The 22,107-nt window shown below is 33.7% G+C and overlaps 1 protein-coding gene and 1 long non-coding RNA gene across 3 annotated transcripts in view; one reads left to right on the top strand and one right to left on the bottom strand.

The window, feature by feature from the left end:
- Window positions 1-22,107, top strand: part of STPG2 (sperm tail PG-rich repeat containing 2) — a 582,130-nt gene that overhangs the window by 353,734 nt on the left and 206,289 nt on the right. The gene's annotated exons all lie outside the window — the stretch shown is intronic.
- Window positions 1,668-15,269, bottom strand: LOC116584504. Its single transcript, XR_004283218.1, has 3 exons — window positions 15,257-15,269; window positions 5,492-5,495; window positions 1,668-1,728 (listed from the first exon to the last, which is right to left on the bottom strand). It is a non-coding gene; the product is annotated as an uncharacterized LOC116584504 (long non-coding RNA).

The raw sequence follows: 22,107 nt of genomic DNA, 5'->3' as shown, positions 1-22,107 counted from the left end.
ACTCCCAATAGTAGTTTCTGAGCTACATGAGAGCAAGACTTATTTACTTTTATATTACTAGGTCTTCAACCACAGAATCTGGCATATAGTAACATATTAATAAATACTTATAGTATAAATCAACACAATCGTTAATGGTAGGACTTTCATCCCAGGATTAAGTCACTAATCTTTACCTATGAATAAACATTTACTTACTTAGTTCACAGTGAGAAGAATATGTATATGTCCCTTTAAAATAACAGCAGGTTTTACTGACTTATTCACATTCTCTTGTTGAGTAAGTCTTCTCACTAAATGCCAGCTTTTTAAGGTTTAAACATGAGGCACTACATTATTTTCTGGAATTTAAAATTGACAGTTATTGTATAAGAATATTTTAAAAACTAGATAGAAGAAATTTCAATGAATTTAACTTTTAAAAAATCCTCATTTAAATATACAGAAAAATTTAAATACACATCTTTTTAAAAAAGCAAGTTCTACTGAAATTAATTGAAGTTTAATAATATAAGTATTTTTTGAATATAATTTTTTCTACTCTTTGAGATATAACTGACATATGTATATGTATTATAAATTATTGCCACAATAAATGATACCATCACCTTGCATAGTTACCATTTTTTGTGTGTATGGTGTTAACAGTTAATACCTACTCTTAAAGGTTAAGTAAGACCTGTTGAAGTAATAATATAGTATTGTTAACTATAGTCACCATGCAGTATATAAGATCTCGAGAATTTATTCATTTTTTAATAGAAGGTATATACCTTTTACCCAACTTCTTTCAACTTCTTCTATTTCTTAATCCCTGGCAAGCACCATTTTACTATATCCTAATCAGTACAGCTTTTACATACAAGTATAAACATACAGTATTTATTTTTCTCTGTCTAACCTATTTCACTTAGTATAATGCTTTCAAGATCCATCTATGTTGTCACAAATGGCAAGATAGACTTCTTTTTTTTTTTTTTTTAAATGGTGGGATAATATTCCATTGTTATGCACACACACCACAACTTCTTTATCCATTCGTCCATTGATGGATACTTAGGTTGTCCTCTATCTTTTCTACTGTGAATAATGGTAGAGTGACAGGAAAGTGCAGATGTCTCTTCAAGACAATAATTCCTTTCCTTCAGATATATTCCCAGAATATATTCTGGGAATTGCTGGTTATGATAGTTATATTTTTAATTTCTGAGGAATTTCTGTAGTGTTTTTTATAGTGGCTGTACCAATTTATATTCTCACCAACAGTGGACAGTAGTTATCTACATCCTTACCAACATTTGTTATCTCTTTTTTTTTTGATGTTATCCATTCTAACAGATATGATGTGACATCTCATTGTGTTTTTGATTTGATTTCCCTGACGATGAATGATGCTAAGCACTTTTTCATGTACCAGTTGACCGTTTGTGTATCTTCTTTGGAAAAATATTTATTCAGGTCCTCTGCCCATTTTTTTTTTTTTTTAGTTTTTTTTTTTCTTCTATTGAGTTGTATGAGTTCCTCATATATTTTTCATATTATCCCCTTATCAGATAGATGGTTTGCACTTATTTTCTTCCTTTTTATTGGTCGACTTTTCTTTTTTTTTTTTTCTTTTACTGTGCTCTTCAGTTTGATGTAGTCCTGCTTGTTTATTTTAGTTATACTTGGTATCATATCTAAAAGAATCATTGCAAAGACTAATGTCAAGGAACTTCTTTCCTATGTCTTAGGAATTTCATGGTTTTAGTTGTTAGATTTAAGTCTTTCTTTCAGTTTTTTTGGTGAGTATTATGTTAAGGCTGCAATTTTATTCTTTTGCAGGTGGCTATCCAGTTTTCCTAAAACCATTTATTAGAAGAGACTATCCTTTACTTATTGTATATTCTTAGTATCCTTATCAAGGATTAGTTGATCATACATTGCGAAAGTTAATTTCTGGGCTCTCAATTCTGTTGTCTTTGTATAGGCTCTTTTTAGGCTAGTATCATACTCTTTTGATTACTATAGCCTTGTAATATATTTTGAAATTAGAAAGTGTGGTACCTCTAGCTTTATTGTTCTTTCTCAGGATTGCTTTGGCTGCTTCAGGTCTTCTGTGGTTCCATACAAGTTTTGACTTTTTTTATTTCTGTGAAAAATGCCTTTGGGATTTCGATAGGGATTGCATTGAATATCAATTTAGGCAGTATGCACATTTTAAAATTATTGATTTTTCTAGCTCACAAACATAGGATATCTTGCTATTTTTTTGTGTCTTCAAGTTTTCTCATCATTGTCTTATAATTTTCAGTGTACAGATCTTTAACTTCCTGGGTTACATGTCCCTAAGTATTTTTTTGTTTGTTTGTTTTGGATGCTATTAAAAATGGGATCATTTAAAAAATATTTTTGGATAGTTTGTTGTTAGTATATATAATGTAACTAATTTTTTGTGTTCATTTTGTATCCTGTAACTTCACTGAATTCATTTATTATTTCTAACAATTTGTGGTACCTTTAGGATTATCTATATATAAGATTATGTCATCTGCAAGCAGATAATTTCACTTCTTTTTTTCTAATCTGGATGATATTTATTCCTTTTTCTTGCCTAACTGCTCTTGATAGGACTTCTAGTGCCATATTAAATAGGCATGGGTAGAGTGAGCACTCTTTGTCTTCATCTTGTTTTAGCAAAAAATCTTTTAGCTTTTTACTACTGAATATGATATTAGCTGTGGGCTTGTCATATATGATCTTTATTATATTGAGCTATGTTCATTCTATATCCAATTTGCTGAGGGTTTTTATCATAAAATGATGCTGGATTTTGTTAATTTTTTTTGCATATATTGAGATGATCATATGATTTTTATCTTTTATTCTGTAAATGTGTTATATCACATTTATTGATTTGTATATGTTGATCGCTTCTCGGCCTTTTGGCTAAGATCAAGTGTATATGTTGAACCAGAAATAAATCTCACTTGATCATGATATAAGATTCTTTCAAGGTGCTATTGAATTCAGTGTGGTAGTATTTTGTTGAGAAATTTGCATCATCAGGTATTAATGGCCTGTAATTTTCTATTCTTGTAATATCCTGATATAGCTTTGCTATCAGGGAAATGCTGGCCTTATAAAATGAGCTTGAGAGTATTATCTGCTCATCAAATGTTTGGGAGAATTTGAGAATGACTGGCATTGATTCTTTAAAATATAAGTAGAATCTACCAGTGAAACCATCTGGTCCTGGGCTTTTCTTTGTTGGGATGTTTTTGATTACTGATTTAATCTTCTTTCTAGTTGTGGGTCTGTTCAGATTTTCTGTTTTTTCATAATTTAGTGTTGGTAGGTTGTATGTTTTAGGAATTTATCTATTTCTTCCAGGTCATTCAATTTCTTGGTGTATAATTGTTCATAGTAATTTCTTATGGTCCTTTCTGTTTCTGTAGTGTCAGTTGTAATGGCTCCTCTTTGATGATGAATTTGTCTTCTCTTTTTTCCTTAGTCTAGCTAAAGCCTGTCAATTTTCTTTCTTTCTTTCTTTCTTTCTTTCTTTCTTTCTTTCTTTCTTTCTTTTTTTTAATATTTTATCTATTTATTTGAGAGAGAGAGAGAGTGAGAGAAAGAGCATGAACAGGGGCAGGGGCAGAAGGAGAAACAGACTTCCTGCTGAGGAGACTGATGCAGGTGATCCTGGAACTCCAAGATCATGACTTAGTTGAAGGCAAATGCTTAACTGAGCCACCCAGGTGTCCCTGGTCTGTCAATTTTCTTTCTCCCTTTCCCTTTAAAAAAAAAAAGGCAGATTTTTTGTTTCATTCATCTTTTGTATTGTTTTCTGGTCTGTATTTCATGTATTTATGTCCTGATCTTTGTCTCCTTCTTTCTGCTAACTTTGGACTTAATTTGTTCTTTTTCTAGTTCCATAAGATGTAAAATTTTTTTTTTTTTAATTTGTGATTTTTTTTTTAAGATTCTGTTTATTTATTTGACAGAGAGAGACACAGTGAGAGAAGGAACACAAGTGGGGGTAGTGGGAGAAGGAGAAGCAGACTTCCCTCCAAGCAGGGAGCCTGATGTGGGGCTTGATGTGGGCCTTGATCTCTGGATCCTGGAATCGTCACCTGAGCTGAAGGCAACCACTTAACGACTGAGCCACCCAAGCACCCCCTTTTTTGTTTTTTCTTAATGTAAGCATTTAATGCTATGAACTTTCCTCTCAGAACTGCTTTTACTACCTCTCATAAATTTTGGTGTGTTTTGTTTCCCTTTTCATTTGTTTCAAAATATTTTTGGCTTCTCATTTGATTTCTTCTTTGATCCATTTGTTGTTCAAGAGTGTGTTGTTTAATTTCTACATATTTGTGAATTTATTGTTTTTTCCCTTTTATTGATTTCTAATTTCATACCATTGGGGTTGGAAAATATATTTGTTATATTTCAATCTCCTTACATTTGCTAAGGCTTGTTTTGTGACCTAACAATCTATCTTGGAAACTATTTCTTGTGAATTTGAGAAGAATGTATTCTTTTGCTATTGCATAGAATATTCCATATGTGTCCATTAGGTCCTTCTGGTCCAAGGCGTAGTTCAAATCCAGTGTTTTCTTATTAATTTTGTAGCTGGATAATCTATCCATTTTTGAAGTGATGATTGAAATTCTCTACTCTTACCATATTGTCTGTTTCTCCCTGTAGGTCTGTTAGGGTTTGTTTAATACATTTAGGTACTCTGTTTTTGGGTGCATATATATTTACAATTGTTATATCCTCTTGACGAATTTGCCACATTGTGATTATATAATGACTTCCTTTGTATGCTTTTACAATTTTTGACTTTAAGTCTATTTTTTTATGATATAAGTATATTTATCTTTGCTCTCTTATTTCCTACTTGCATAGAATATATTTTTCTGTTCCTTTACTTTCAATCTATGTGTATCCTTAAACCTGAAATGCCCATACAGTTGTGTTTTGTTTTTTTTTTTAATCCATCTAGCTACTCTATGTCTGTGATAGGTAAGGACTTAACTAATGCCACTTTATTAATTATTTTAGCTGTTTTATCTTGTATAGCTGTAGAAGCCAAAGCTGGCTATGGTCATGGCCCCTAGGGTCTGCCATAGGCAGAGAGGAACTCAAGTGGCTGGTATCTTACACTTGTCCAGTCACAGATACCTTGGATGAATGCTAGTTTGTCCCAGATTCTGGCAGAGGTGATTGGGGAACTGAAGGAAGTGGCTCATGTGGCTGGCATCAGTGAATTCAAATACCTGTTAAGGGGAAAGCTAATGAAATCTACTGGGGTCTGCAGCAGGTGTGCTGGACTTAGGCTTTGTCATCAGTGGTGAAATCTGCTGAATTTTTCTGCAGAGTAGGTCTCTGTGAACTGCAATTGCTTATGATGTATGTATGCTAATAATAGCCTTTTTCTTTCTTGTTTCTAGCCAGCTCTAGATGTCTTAGTTTTGTTGGTCTGGGTAGGGTGAAACCAAAGCAGGACTTTCCTACAGTACACCTAACAGGCTGGAGAAGATGATCACTCACTCTATTCTTGTTGGTGAATGAAATTCTTTCATGCTGGGAAGTTGCTTCTTGGCATTAAAAAATGCCACTTGGAGGAAGAAAAAAACAGGCAAAATTGAGTTGTCTTCTTTCTCTTCTTGTGCTATTATTCTCATTTTTTTGGTTATAATGTGTTGTTAAAATTTCCCAGGTGGACTCTAAATGTCTCCCAGAGCTGTTTTTGTTCATGGATAGCTGTCCAGTCATTGATTTCTGTGAGAAAACAGGGAATCAGTGTTCTCCTACATCACCATTTTTTTTTCCCACTGAAATACCAGTAATTTTTTCTCCCAGCACTTTGAATTTATCATCCCACTCCCTTCTGTCCTCCAAGGTTTCTGCTGAAAAATCCACTGACAGTTTTGTGAGGATTCACTTGTAGGTGTGACAAGTCACCTTTCTCTTAGTGCTTTCAAAATTCTCTCTTTGTGTTTGACTTCTGGCGAGTTGATTATAATATATCTTGCAGATGTTTTATATCCATTTTTCAGAGAGATCTTTTAGGCTTCCTTAATCTGATCTCCATTTCCTTCCCCAGAATTGGGACATTTTTAGTCACTTTTTCTTTGAAAAATTTATCTGGTCCCTTCTCTGTTTTCTTCTTGTGGAACTCCTATAAGGCCTTTATTGATTCATTTGCAGATATTTCATGGGCCCATAAGCTTTATTCATTATTTTTCCTTTTTCTTCTTGCTCCTCTGACTGAATAATTGTGAATGACTTGTCTTTACATTTGTATTCCTATCTTCTGCTTGATCTAGTATGATACTGAAATCCTCTAATGCATTTTTTCCGTTCAATTTTACCTTTAACTGTATGATTTCTGTTTGTTACTTTTTGATATTTTTCTCTTTGTTGAAATTCTCACTTCGTTCTTGTGTTCTTCTAACCTTGATGAACATCTTTACATTGGTTATTTTGAATAGTCTGACAGGCAAATCATATATCTCCATTTCATTAGGAAAGGAGGTTTATCTTGTTCCTTTACTTGGAACATGTTTTTCTGTTTCTTCGTTTTCCTTGATGCTCTGTTTTGGTGCCTGTACGTTAAATAAAACAGCTACCTCTCCCAGTCTTCACTACTGACCTCATATAGGGCAAGACCCTTACCAATAAGTGCAACCAGAGATTGTGAAGACACCTCTCAACCTTTGTGCTAGTTCAACCTGCTTCCTTTCTTCTTAGCAGCCTACAGACATCTAGAGTATGCTGGATTCTATCAGTGTGTGGAGATAAATGAGGCAGATGCAAGTTCCCCAGGCAGTCCCCAGAGAAGCTGAATCATTAGATGTACTAACTCTTTCCTTCCTCAGGGATAAATTGGGATCTGAGGTTTTTAGCCTGTTTGCTCTGCACTGAGCTGGGAAGAGAGGTTCTGACAATTAGTTGTGTTCTAGATTAAATGTTGTCTTTGTTTTCACTAACTCCTAGGCTTCTTATATTTTAGTGCATTTTTTGTTTTGTTTTGTTTTAGTGTTTTGTTTTTATTTACTAATATAATAAAGAACTGTTCTTTGGACTTCTCAAAAGGAGCATAAGTACAATGGAAGGGAGATTCAGAATTTACCATTTGAGCCTCATAATTGCAAGTTCAACTAGGAGGTATGAGATTTGAGGAGAGAAGATATCTCCACGTCACTAGATTTTGTTCATTATTACTTGACAAAATGTATGTTATATATCAATGTTAATTTCAGATGAGCTCCATTCAGCTTGATATTAATATATATTTGTCTCAGATCCTGACAAATGAAGCTTTTATTATTATGAGAAATTTCTTGAGTTTTGGTGAGACTGTGTAGATATTATAGAAGAGAGTTCAGAATGACTGCTTTTGATACCATGGTCCAAATTATTTTTTAATATAGAAAATTATCTACACATAATCTTGACAGTAACTAAAATGGAATAGGCAGTAAAAGATCAGAAATATCGAAAATTTTCTAGAGTGTAGGAGTGTCTATATTTGTTCCAAAAGGCCACTTTACAACAGATAAAAAGATTCCAAATATATAAGTACTTAGACTTCTATTTTCTGCTTCAACTGGAATAACTTCATTTTTTATGCATCATAAATTATACATTTGCATAAAAGTACATTAGAGAAAGAGTTCCATGACCTAAAGTTAAAAACAAAATTTAAAGTCGCAATTGTAGGGCGCTTGGGTGGCTCAGTTGGTTAAGTGACTGTCTTCGGCTCAGGTCATAATTCTGGATTCCTGGGACAGAGTCCTGCATTGGGCTCCCAGCATCATGGGGGAGTTCTGCTTCTCCCTCTGACCTTCTTCCCTCTCATGCTCTCTCTCATTCTTTCTGTCTCAAATAAATAAAATTTTAAAAAAGTCACAGCTGTGGAGAAAAGGTAGGTTCATTGCATTAAGAGAAAACTTGTTCTAAATCTCACTTCAGTCATTTAATAACTGAGATAGAAGGATAAAAATCTACTACAAATACAGTACAAAAAATGTGCCAAAAAGTGTTTTGTTTTTCTTTATTATTATTTTTTATTTTTGCAATACTAACAGTTGGATCCATACATGTAATTACTGTTATTAGTACTTTTGTTTTATGGCTACCCTCATTTATTTTTAGTGTACAGATATGAACCCAGTCTGGTGTAGTCTCTGAGAATCCAAAAATTAAGAAAGAAAAATCTTTGTTCTCAAATATGTAGCAATCTGTTAAAGAGAAAAATATGTAACTATTTTAATTATAATAAAATAATTATTATATTAAGTAAAATGTACCAAAATGTGGAGTAGGAATCTATAAGTCAACCGAATCAGGCAATCTTCACAAGGCATTTTATTTGAAATATGAGAATAATGGGAATTTTCTGCTTGGACAAGCCAAGGGAACATATTCTAGGCCAAAGGAACAATATATTCAAACTCCAAGAGACACTAGAGAATAAAATATCCTTGGCAATATTTTATTAAGTCTGAACTGCTATAATATAAAATGAATGGCATGGCATTAGACATGTAGAAAATGTTAGATCAGAAAATACATTAATCAATATGCAGAGTTTTTGTTTTCAACTATGGTGTAGACACTAAAGATTCTGAGTAGAGTTATACTATAGCATATTGATATAAATTAAGCAAAACCATTTTTTAATTTTTTAGTATTTTAAAATATTATTTTTTCCCTTCTTTTTCTGGATAAATTGCTAATAAAGGATGCTAAGTGTTGATTGAAATTATATAGTTATTTGAATGAAAGATAGTTCCTAAGTTTATTTCCAAATGCTCCTATTATCTTTGCAGAAAATATTTGGTTGTAGTTCTAAATTATATTTATTTTAAACTTCTACTTTAAAAAAGAACCCTTTTATACTTCAGTTTCAAAGTTTGTGGGATAATATTTCATATCCTTCAGAAATGTGATTTAAATTTTTGCTTTTAGAAGTCAGTTTTGCACTTCAATTCTGAAAGTCATGGCACATTACTTAAAACCCCAAAATGAATGCTTAAAAGATACCTGTCATTTGTCATTCCCTATAAAACTTCTCTGACTCTCCATGGACTTCATCCTTAGTTTGATTTTCTCCTTTCATTTCTGCTTACACAGCTCTCGATATTCCTTGGAACTTCCTAAGTTAGTAAATTTGAGGAGACTTGTTAAAGTCTTTCCTGGGAAATCTATTTTCAGCTTATCATATTAGGCCTTGAGATGCCTTTCAGAGGTATGGTCTATTCTAATGATATCCTGAGAGGATTCCAGGTTAATCATGTTACTAGTTATTGCATTGGAATAAGGATGAAATCTTTGGACTTTAAAGACTGGTTTCAGCCTAGAAAGTTGTCTTGCTGATTATATATTATGAATCCTTTTCATGGAGTCCATAAACCCTTTAAAAGAAGTAGAATATTGTGTGCTCATAAACTTGTGTAATTTTCTGTGGATGGTTTCCCTAATACTCTCAAAGGTAACTAACTCCCCTCCGTCACCACCAAAAATAAAAAGTTTAAGAATCACTTTTTACCAAAATAATACCTTTAACTATTATTAATTCAGAGAAAGAACAGAGAATCATTCCCACATGAGGTGATGCTGTCAAGAAAAGAATCAACCTCTGGCCATGCTAATTGCCATAACTGCAAACCTCTTTAGGTACTAAGTCATTAATTTCCTGTGTATGTATATTTGATTTACAGAGAAATTATTTGTAGAATTATCTATCTAAAATGTTTATAAAATTGGGAAAGTTATATGTGATATTTTATGTAGAGAATGGAATATAATAGTTTAAAAGATGGGTGAAATACATGATTTTTGCAGTGGCATTGGGTGATGATTTGAATGCAACAATATAAAAAACAGAGTGGAAAGAAACCAGTTTCTTATCCATTTAACCTATTTTTAACTTGAAATAGTGTTATTTTAATGGGTTACACTGAAATATATTTAATTATTTGATGTCTCAATATACTAAAAATTATCTAAGCCATCACTATTTTTATTACCAAAAAGTACTTTTACTTAAGACATAATTTGAGTTTGATCTATGAAAGCAGGAAAAATTCTTACCAAAATGAAAGTTATGTATTTTTCTACTCTGCTCTGATTGCAACGTAGAAGTTTTATTTATTCAAAGTAGTATTTCAGTTTTAACTTCTTTATAATTAACAATGTTTATAACCAAGGAAAGGATATTTTATAAATAGTTACCAAGTTTTTAATCTCTAGTTATCATAATAAATCATATTTTTATTTTCATCTTTTCCTAAAATATAAACATTAGTTTACCAGGCCATAACATCTTGTTTGTAAGTTGAGGTTTAATTGTGGATTAGAATAGAATCATTGTTAGAGGAGAATCAGTAAATTAGTAAGGAAAGTAGACTTTGTTTTGAATTCTCAACAATAAAATCACTAGAGATATCAACTATTTTCTTCTTTAAGAAGGAAAGAGATAAGTCTCACATTCTCTTTGACAGTCAAAAAAATAATTTATTGACAAATGCCAAAAAATACACCCTCTGGCCCTCTTTTTCTCCTAATAGCACCTAGTTCCAAGGATGATGCCCCTCAAGGCTCAGTGTGTTCCTTCCCTTGGACTTGCTGCACTAATTACAGTCTGACTGGATATTGGCACTTGGTGCAGTAATGTTTTATCTTCACTCATTCTGTCATTGATGTTGACCTAGTCATTCCTGAGGCTACTGATATTGACTTGTTTATGCTGGTGTTCAATGGCTCTACTTTTGAAAAACAGAGGGTACTACAAAAATATATATCTTTTACTCACAGTTTTTTAAAAGTCCCAAGTTACATTATTTTCTTTGATGTTTCTTTTTCTTTCTTAGCACCTTTTTTTCTTAGTTCTAGAAGAAGTTGGAAGAAAGAAATATCAAAGGAATCATATAAATTAATAGTCACATTTATAAGCTAGTGCCACCTATTTTTAGCCAGGGTTGCTTATACAAGCTATGGTACCCTAAAATCTCTTCCTTCAGTGTTAGCTCTTTGCTCACCAGATATTTTACAGAGAGAGATGTTAAATGATAGGTTTCCTCACCTTGATTAAGAACGTTGGAACAGACCATTCATATATTTGTATATTAATTACACATCAGGGATCAAGAATAGTCTCTGATTTTTATATAAGTAGGACCACCTATTGACTATTCTTGGTGCATCTTAGATAGTTCTGACTTGCCCAAATAGATTCATATTTTTGCCTTGAGGACTAGAACAGGCCACTTCCTGGCTATTTTCTGTAACAATGCTCTTAAAATCTTACAAGATAAAATCTTACAAAATCTTACAAGTCCACTTTGTGTCCTGGAAAGCATTAATTTCTTTATAGTTGAATCTGATATGGTAGCTCAAACTTAATTATCATGAGTCTGAAATATATTTCATTCTGAAAGGCTGTTGTCAGTAAAATGTAAAAAAAATCAATCACTCTAATTTACAAGGGAAAAGGGGGATGATAGTATTCACCTTGTAAAAGTAAAATGTTTTTTTGTATTCTTTATTATTGGAAGCTATATTTAAAAAGTGCTATTCGGTACTATTGCTTAAGAAACTGCTTTATTGATTTAAATGTCCTTGAAATGTACAATTAGTTTTAAGCCCTCTCAAACCCTGATATGTTAATGAGGATTTTAGAGAAAATATTTCCAATTGTAAGACAACAGAAAAATTGAAAATTTCTTCCGGATATTATTTTAACTTATTTTCATTAAAACCGAAGAATTCCTAAATAAAAAAGAGAATCCAGATTGTAAACTTCAATACTATAAAATTTCATATGGAGAGAAAATTCCAGTACTATGTATGTCTTCTCTCCCCACAATTTTTTTTTTTTTGCTTAAAATAATACCCAGAAGAAATTTTCAATTTTTCTTGTCTGTTACTGTGCCTTGTATTACTAGATTTTCATTTTTTGTTCTAAAAAAAGTATTCCTAAACTTTTCTAGCAAGTGCACAGTTTATTATTTATATAAACTATTACTTTTGTGTTTGGAAGTTACTAATTGTTTTTGTATATAAAATCACAAGTATCAAAACCACCTTCAATAATTGCAACATTTTCCCGTGCAATAATAAATAAACATTTACATATGAGAGGGGAGAAAGAAGTAAATCTCCAATGTGTATGTTTTCATATATAAATGATAGGGTTTTTTTGAAAGATTTTATTTATTTATTTGACAGACAAAGATCGCAAGTAGGCAGAGAAGCAGGCAGAGAGAGAGGAGAAAGAGGCTCCCCGCTGAGCAGAGAGCCCAATGCGGGGCTCAATTCCAGGACCCTGAGATCATGATCTGAGCCGAAGGCAGAGGCTTTAACCCACTGAGCCACCCAGGTGCCCCTATAAATGATAGTTTTAAAAGCATCTTTTTTTATGTGAGACACACACTGCTTTATATTTGATCAAAATATTTATGTTTCTTGATGAGAGGAAGGAAGATGGGAATGTAGCTTTTTATGAATACAAAAATTCCATGTCACTTATTTTAAATCCTCAGATGCTATGCTCTCAATCTTGTATTATTTCCTTTGGGGTGGCTAAAAGGTTGACTAGGAAAGTAAAACCAACATCAGACAGTCTATTCAGTTGCATGTGAAAGCTATTTATTTAGCCCCTTTTGTGAGTATATTCTCCAGTGCTGGATAAATAAACAGTCAACCTTTAAAATAATGTTTTATTTCCATAGCAGAAAATAGATGAGTTGATAAGATTGATAAATTCATTTTCATCAATCTCTAGAAATCAGATATATCTGATTTTTGATCTCTATTCAGTGGAATAGAGATGGAAGATTTTAGATTAGATTTCCTAGTGTATAATACTTAATAATTATTTGTTAAATTAGTAAATGTGGTTCCAATTTATCCTGTAATATTAAGTCCTTACTATTTTCACTTATTTGTAAGAGTATTACTACCTTCATTTCAATATATTTAATAATTTCAGTTAACTGCCAAAAGATTGGGGAGATATGTAGTCTGCTTTTTTAGATAATCTGATACCCATTAGACATACATAAGATTTTATTTTGTCTTATTAAAAACCTTGGCATCATTGTCATTTTTAAGGAACTCTGAATTATTTTATTTTAGAAATATAGCATTTTTCTGTTTATATGTTTCTTTTCTTTTTTTTAATGCAATCCAGAGCTTTATTGCCAGTGATTTTAGCTATCTCTTTTACTTGCACATTTAAAACTCTCAAAAATATCTGCTGATTGACCAATTAAGTACTTCTTTTTATCTGTAAATGACCTTAAAAATAATTAGTGAAAATGCATTTTTGCCTAGAGTAGCTCCTCTTTTCCAAGTTTTTATTTAAATTCTAGTTAACATATAGTGTAATACTAGTTTCAGGAGTAAAATTTAGTGATTTGTCACATATATAACACCTAGTGCTCATCACAAGTGTACCCCTTAATCTCCATCACCCATTTAGCCCATCCCCCACTCACCTCCCTCTATCAAACATCAGTTTGTTCTCTATAGTTAAGAGTCTCTTATGGTTTGCTTTTCTCTCTTTTCCCCCTTTCTTCTTTATTCATCTATTTTGCTTCTTAAATTCCACATATGAATGAAATCATATGATATTTGTCTTTCTCTGAGTTATTTCACTTATTTCATTTAGCATAATATACTGTAGCTCTATCCATGTCCTTGCAAATGGCAAGATTTCATTCTTTTTGATGGCTGAGTAATATTCTGTTGCTTATCTATACAATATCTTCTTTATCCATTCATCAGTTGTTGGACACTTGTGCTTTTTCCATAGTTTGGCTGTGGTTAATATGTTGATATAAATATCAGGGTCCATGTGCTCCTTTGAATCTGTATTTTTACAATCTTTGGCTAAATACCTAGTAGTACAATTGCTGAGTCATAGGGTAGTTCTCTTTTTAAATCTTTGAGGAATCTCCATACTGTTATCCAGAATAGCTGCACCAGTTAGCATTCCCACCAACAGTATGAGAGGGTTCCCTTTTCTACCCACCCTCACCAACATCTGTTGTTTCCTGTATTGTTAATTTTAGCCTTTCTGACGGGTGTGAGGTTGTATCTCATTGTAGTTTTGATTTGTATTTCCCTGGTCATGAGTGATGTTGAGCATCTTTTCATGTGTCTGTTAGCCATCTGTATGTCCTCTTTGGAGAAATGTCTGTTCATGTCTTCTGGCCATTTCTTAACTGAATTATTTATTTTTAGCATGTTGAGTTTGATAGGTTCTTTATAGATATTGAATACTAACCCTTTATCAGATATGACTTTTGCAGATATCTTCTGCCATTCCATTGGTTGCCTTTTAGTATTGTCAGTTGTTTCCTTTGCTGTGCAGAAGCTTTTTATCTTGATGAAGTCACAGTAGTTCATTTTTGCTTTTGTTTCCCTTACCTCTAGAGACTTGTCTAGTAAGGAGTAGCTGTGACTGAGGTCAAAGAGGTTGTTGCTTGTGTTCTCTAGGATTTTGATGGATTCCTCCTGTCTGACAGGTCTTTCATCCATTTTGAATTTATTTTTATGTATGGTATAAGAAAGTGGATTCAGTTTCATTCTTCTATATGTCACTGCCCAGTTTTCCCAAAATCCACTTGTTGAAGAGACATTTTTTCCATTGAATATTTTTTCTTTCTTTGTCAAAGATTGTTGACCATATAGTTGTGGGTCCATTTCTAGGTTTTCTATAATGTTCCATTGATCTGTGTGTCTGTTTTTGTGCCAATATCATGCTATCTTCATGCCTATGTTTTTGTAATATGTCTTGAAGTCCTGAACCATGAAGCTTCCTGCTTTGGTTTTCTTTTTCAGAATTGCTTTGGCTACATGGGGTCTTTTGTTGTTCCATATAAATTTTTAGGATAGTTTATTCTAGGTCTGTGAAAAAGGCTGGTGGTATTTTGATAGAGATTGCATTAAATATGCAGATAGCTTTGGTAGTATAAGCATTTTAACAATGTTCTTCAATCCATGAGCATGGAATGTTTTTCCACTTCTTTTTGTCCTCTTCAATTTCTTTCATACATATTCTATAGTTTTTAGAGTACAGATCTTTTACCTCCTACGTTAGGTTTATTCCTAGGTATCTTACAGTGTTTGTTGTAGTTGTAAATGGGTTTGATTCCTTGATTTATTTTTCTGCTGCTTCATTATTGGTATATAGATATGCAACCAATTTCTGTACATTGATTTTATATCCTGTGACTTTTCTGAATTCATGTATTACTTCTAGCAGTTTTTTTGGTTGGGTCTTTCAGGTTTTCTACATAGAGTATTATGTAGTTTGCAAATAGTAAAAGTTTAACTTCTTTATTGCCAGTTTGGATGCCTTTTACTTCTTTTTGTTGTCTGATTGCTGAGGCAAGGACTTCCAGTGCTATGCTAATTAACAATATTGAGAATAGACTTCCCTGTCTTCTTCCTGACTGTAGAGGAAAAGCTCTCTGTTTTTCCTCATTAAGGATGATATTAGCTTTCTTTCTTTCTTTCTTCTTCTTTTTTTTTTTTTAAAGATTCTAGGTATTGATTTGACAGAGATCACAAGTAGGCAGAGAGGCAGGCACGGGGGTGGGGGGGGGGAAGCCGAGCAGAGAGCCCATGTGGGGCTCAATCCCAGGACCCTGGGATCATGACCTGAGACGAAGGCAGAGGCACTACTGGGTGGTGCCCCAGTATTAGCTTTCATACATGGCCTTTATTATGCTGAGATATATTCCCCCATCCCTACTTCATTGAGGATTTTTAAGAATGGATACTGTATTTTGTCAAATGCTTTTTCTGCATCTGTTGAGAAGATCATATGGTTTCCATCCTTTCTTTTTTTAATGTGATATAACATGTTGGTTGATTTGTGAATATTGAACTGCAGCCCAGGAATAAATCTCACTTGATTATGGTGGATAATTCTTTTAATATACTGTTGGATTTGGTTTGCTAGTATCTTATTGAGAATTTTTGCATCCATGTCTCTCAGGGATATTGACCTGTAGTTCTCCTTTTTAGTGGAGTTTTTAATCTAGTTTTGGTATCAGAGTAATGCTGGTTTCATAGAATTAATTTGGAAGTTTTCCATCCTTTTCTACTTTTTAAAAATATATTGAGAAGAATAGGTATTAACTTTTCTTTAAATATTTGGTAGAATTCACCTATGAAGCAATCCGGTCCTGACTTTTTGTTTTTTGGGAGTTTTTTGATTAGTGATTCAAATTCTTTGCTGGTTATGGATCTTTTCAAATTTTCTATTTCTTCCTCTTTCAGTTTTGGTATTTTATATGTTTCTAGAAATGTGTCCATTTCTTCTAGGTTGTCCAATTTGTTGGCTGATAGTTTTTTATAATGTTCTCTTATAATTGTATTTCTGTGCTGTTGGTTGTTATTTCTCTTCTCTGATTTGTGATTTGATTTATTTGGATCTTTCCTCTTTTCTTTTTGAAAAGTCTGACTAGGGGTTTTTCTTTTAAAGAATGAGCTCTTAGTTTTGTTAATATAGTCTATTCGAGTTGTTTGTTTGTTTCTGTATAATTTATTTTTGCTCTAACCTTTATTATTTCTGTTCTTCTGCTGGCTTTAGGCTTTATATGTTGTTCCTTTTCTAGGCTTTGCTTCTTGGGGTAGGCCTGTGTTGTTGTATATGATCCATTATAACCGCCTTTGCTGCATCCCAAAGGTTCTAGACTGTCTTGCTTTCATTCTCATTTGCTTCCATCTATTTTTTAAAATTTCTTCATTGATTTCCTGGTTAGCCCATTCATTCTTTAGTAGAATGTTCTTTAACCTCCATGTATTTGTGGTCTTTCCAAATTTTTTCTTGTGTATAGATATGCACAAGAAAAGTAGTTGAAGAAAAGTTAAAGTAGTTGACTTTAAGTTTCAAAGTATTGTGGTCTGAAAATATGCACTGCATCAGCTAAATCTTTTGTCCTTGTTGAAGTGAATTTTGACCCAGTATGTGATCTATTTAGAGAATGTCCTATGTGTACTCGAAAAGAATGTGTTTTCTGCTGCTTTACAGTGAAATGTCCTGAATATGTCTGTTAAGTCCATCTGGTTCAGTGTGTCTTTCAAAGCCATTGTTTCCTTGCTGATCTTCTACTGAGATGATCTCTCCATTGTTGTAAGTTAGGTGTTAAAATCCCTTACTGTTATTGTATTATTATCAATGAGTTTCTTTATGTTTGCTATTTATTTGAGATATATATTTGGGTGCTCCCAAGTTGGGGACATAAATATTTACAATCATTCAATCTTCTTGATGGATAGACCTCTTTCTGATATAATGCCTTATTCATCTCTTGTTCTGGTCTCTGGTTTATATAATATGGTTTGTCTTATTTATGTAGGTGTCTTATTTATGTATTATTTAAGTGAGAGTAGTGTAACTATGAGTAGTATAACTACTCTTACTTTCCTTTGATGTCCTTTAGAACCATGATAGATGGTTCTCCATCCTCTCACTTTCAATCAGAAAGTGTCCTTTTTTCTTAACTGAGTCTCTTGAAGGCAGCATATAGATGGGTTTTTTTTTTTAATCCTTTCTGATACCCTCTGTCTTTCAGTTGGAGCATTTAGTCCTTTTACATTCAGAGTGATTATTGATAGATGTAAATTTAGTGTCCTTGGGCTACCTGTACGGTTGGTGTTTCTGGTGATGTTCTCTGGTCCTTCCTAGTCTTTGTTGCTTTGATCTTTCCTTCCCGCTCAAAGAGTCCCCTTTAATATTTCTTACAGGGCTGGTTTAGTGGTCACGAACTCCTTTAGTTTTTGGTTGGGAAACTCTTTATTGTCTCCTTCTATTCTGAATGATGACCTTGCTGGATAAAATATTCTTTGCTGCATATTTTCCCCATTCAGCATGTTAAATACACCATGCCACTATCCTTTAGCCTGCCAATGTTTTGTGGACAGATCTGCTGCAAACCTGATCTGTCTTCCATTGTTAGTTAAAGACTTTTTTTTCCCCTTGCTGCTTTCAGGATTCTTTCCTTGTATGTGTATTTTGTGAATTTGACTATGATTTGTCTTGGTGTTGGCTGGCTTTTGTTGATTTTGTTGGGAGCTCTCTGTGCTGCTTAGATTTTGATGTCTGTTTCCTCCCTCAGATTAGGGAAGTTTTCAGCTATAATTTTTTTTTTAAAGATTTTATTTATTTATTTGACAGAGATCACAAGCAGGCAGAGAGGCAGGCAGAGAGAGTGAGAGCGAAGCAGGCTCCCTGCCGAGCAGAGAGCCCAATGCGGGACTCGATCCCAGGACCTTGAGATCATGACCTGAGCCGAAGGCAGCGGCTTAAACCACTGAGCTACCCAGGTGCCCCTCAGCTATAATTTACTCTAATAAACCTTCTATCCCTTTCCCCCCTCTCTTCTTCTGGGACCCCTATGATATGAATGTTATTATGCTTTATGGAGTCACTGAGTTCCCCAAGTCTACATTCATGATCTAGTAGTTTTCTTTCCTTCTTCTTTTCAGCTTCATTATTTTCCATAATTTTATCTTCTGATTATCACTGATGATCATCTGATTATCCCTTGTCACTGATCCATTTCTCTCCTTCAATCACCCTTGTTGTCAGTACATCTAATCAGTTTTGCATCTCTGGGTTTTTTTTGTTTTTTTTTTTTTTAATTTCAACCCAATTGGATTTTAGGCTTTTTAACTCTGCATCAAGGGTTTTTCTGATTTCTTCTATGCTTTTTTTAAGCCTGCTAATATCCTGATGATAGTTGTTTTACTGGTGCAGACATATTACTTGTATTTGTTTTAATTAGATCCCAGTCTGTGACCTCTTCCAGTTCTTTCTTTTGGGGTGGAATCCTCTATCTTGGCATCTTGCCAGACCTCTCTCTATGTCTAAGGAAAACCTTTTATGTTTCTTGCTCTTGATAATAATGCCTGTATTAAGAAGAAGTCATATACTGTCCAGGGACTGGGGCTTCTGGAAGTTTTCTTTTTGGTGTATGCTGTATGTACTCTGCTGTTGTGTTTTGCTGCTCTTTCCCTCAGATCAGTCCTCTGCAGATTTTCTTGCTTGCAGTATGGAGTATTTGGACCTGGTGTGTGGCAAATTTTAACTATGTGTGTGTGTTTTGGTCTCCTTGATAGAAAAGGCTAGATCCTATCTCTTTTAGAGCTAAAATTTTGCAGCATTCTGTGATCAGTAGACATCATTGTGTAGGGGCTTTGTGCTGTTCTTCTGGGAAAAGGGCAAGTTGTACTGATTCTCACACAGACTTGCCCTTGTAAAGAGCCATCTGCAGGATGGAGTGGGATGGGGTTTGGTGTAAGTAATACCATCCTCCACTGGAGGCACTGTGTTTCCCACTGAAGTCTGTCCATGTTGATGAGTTATGGGAAAATGGCATCACACTGCACTGTCATCCCTGGCAAGGGGAGTTTGTATCTGCCACTATTCAGAAAACCCTCTCAGAAGAACAAATAGTCTCCTCTTTTGTGTCCCAGGCTTCTGTAAGAACTCTATCTTCACCTTGTCTGTGTCTGAGCCATCTGTCTGTCTGGGGGCATAGTACTCCTGTGTTTTATGTCAGGCATACAACTGGGTTTCAAAGCTCCAGATTTTAGGATTGGGCTTGGCACAGACAAATACTGATCCTCCAGGGGAGTCTCGCTGCACTGTGGCTGGTATTGTCTTGCCACAGAAAAGCAATCACACAACCTTGGGAGAGTTTACAGTAAGGTGCAGCCAAAAGCTGACTTCCAGGTTGGTGCCTTCAGCAGATGCCTCTGCAGCTATGCTAATTAATGGGGTCACTCAATGATGCCTGTCTTTTCTTTTATCCCCTAAGAGGCATGCCACCTCTCCCAAATGTACTCCAACAAGAGTTCTCACCATGCAACCCAGGAGATCCTCAGACCATGCTGTCTGCTCCCAGGCTTCTGCTTTCTTTCCTCACAGGTGCACCACTAAGTCCACCAGACACAACCCCAGAGATGGTGAAGACTTCTAAAATTTTAGGTTCTGAGCTCTGGTGCTTATAAAAACTTGCAATAGCCAGCTCCTCTCCTTTTCCCAGATAATGGTTTTGGGGAAGAGTTTTTCTTATGCAATTCATTCTTTCTTTCTTTCTTTCTTTCTTTCTTTCTTTCTTTCTTTCTTTCTTTCTTTCTTTCCTTATTTCCTTATTTCTCCTTTCCATTCCCTTCCCTGCCTTTCCTTTCCTTTCCTTTCTCCTTCCTTCCTTCCTTCTTTCCTTCCTCACCTCTTCCCTCCCTCTCTCTCTCTGTCTTTGTCTTTCTCCTTTCTCTGGGATCAGGGCTCCCTCTCCTCCAAAGCGACTGCAGTTCTTTTCTCTCCCAAATCAATTCTCTGCAGCTCCTACCCTCCAAAATTTGGCTGTTTTTCTCCCTCTACCTATGCAGTTTGTTCGCTTAGTTCTCAGACTGATTTCTTGGGTATTCAGAATGATTTGATATTTATCTGGCTGTGTTCAACAAGCATAGAGTCCCCCTACTCTTCCACCGTCTTAACTCCTCCTCCTCCATTTATTTTTTGATGTGCACTTGCCCTAATTGAACTTAATTATATTTAAGATCTTTGATGACTATAATTCCAAATATATTTTATATAATCTACTGAATAACTTGGTACAAGTAGCAGATAAGCAAGCAGATTTTCAAAGTTCATAATTATCATAACTTAGTTAAAGTAGCATTTAGGAATTTATTAAAATGTTTCTTCCTTTGGGTCTTAAATGAATATTTGTTCAAATTATATCCTAATATTTGAATAAAGATTACAAGTTAAACCCAGAAATAGTAGACTACTAACTTGAAAAGCCTCATGGTTATGTGCATATCATATGAAGATTGCTATTAGATCATAGATTTTGGGACTTGAAGGGTACTATAACATTACCTTATGTAATTCTTAAATATGCTCTCTAATTTTATTCTTTCATTGAACATCTAGAGTGTACAAATAAGCTAGGTATTATGAAGGACACGTGAGTAGATTAGTCTCTAGGTGTTGACAATTGAATTAAAGGATTAAAAAATACAAGTGTATAATTAAAAAGACAATGATTTAGTAAAAAATAATTTCAGAATATAAGCCAAATTCTTTTTTTGTGTGTGATGAACATGTGCTATAGAATATTCAAAAATTCTTATCACCTGGTCAGGAGGGTATGTGCTGGGATGAGTACTGGGTGTTATATGCAACAAGTCATTGAACACTACAACAAAAACTTATGATGTACTATATGTTGGCTAACTGAACATAATGAAAAATAAAAAAAATTCCCCTTTTCCAGTTTTATTGAGAAATAATTAACATACATCAGTGTGGAAGTTTAAGTTGTACAATGTGATGGTTTGATTTACTTATATTGTGAAGTCATTACCACAATAAGTTTAGTTAACATCCATCATTCAGAAGATCCCTTTTCAATTCCGAGTTTGTCATTATTGATATTTTCAGAGCAGTTTCATCCCCAAATTCCTCTCCCATTCCACATAGGCAGACAGAAGTAAAAGGCCAGATCTTAAGACTTTGCATATATGCTTTCATTTATTCTCTTTATTTTGGACTTAACTTAGAAAGCATATTAAAATGTCATGTTTGTAATTGGAGAGAAAATAAAAATTTCCATTTGGAAAATTAGTCATATAAAATAATTTTAGAGAAAAAGTAAATATCAACTTATAAAACTAAGTACAATGCATTTACCACTTGATGTGTTTCATCTAATGGAGAAAAAAAATTCTTAATTAACTAATAAGTGATTTAAAATTCTGATTTAAAATTCACCAAAGAAATAAAAATATTTTTGCAAACAATGGATTCAACACCAAAAATAAAAGTGGAGGAGTTATGTACAAAAAAAGAGGGTGGGAGTCAGTGACTATTTGCTGCATCTTGAGACTATCAGACTTCTCCTAGCTTAATTCTTAGTTGGCATCTAGGTGTCTAACTTCCAGACAAGAGAATGTAAGATGTTTCTCTGAAGAATGGATTAATTGTGAAGAAAAATGAAAAACAAATGCAACTTAGAAGTACTGACATCAAGGTTTTCCTATTGAAATGTCTAGCTACATCACCCTGGACGTAAGATTAGGTTG

This window comes from Mustela erminea, chromosome 2 (genome assembly GCF_009829155.1).
Source record: "Mustela erminea isolate mMusErm1 chromosome 2, mMusErm1.Pri, whole genome shotgun sequence".
Taxonomy (NCBI): Eukaryota; Metazoa; Chordata; class Mammalia; order Carnivora; family Mustelidae; genus Mustela; species Mustela erminea.
The sequence above is the reverse complement of the archived record's forward strand: the minus strand, read 5'-3'. Positions and strand labels throughout refer to the sequence as shown.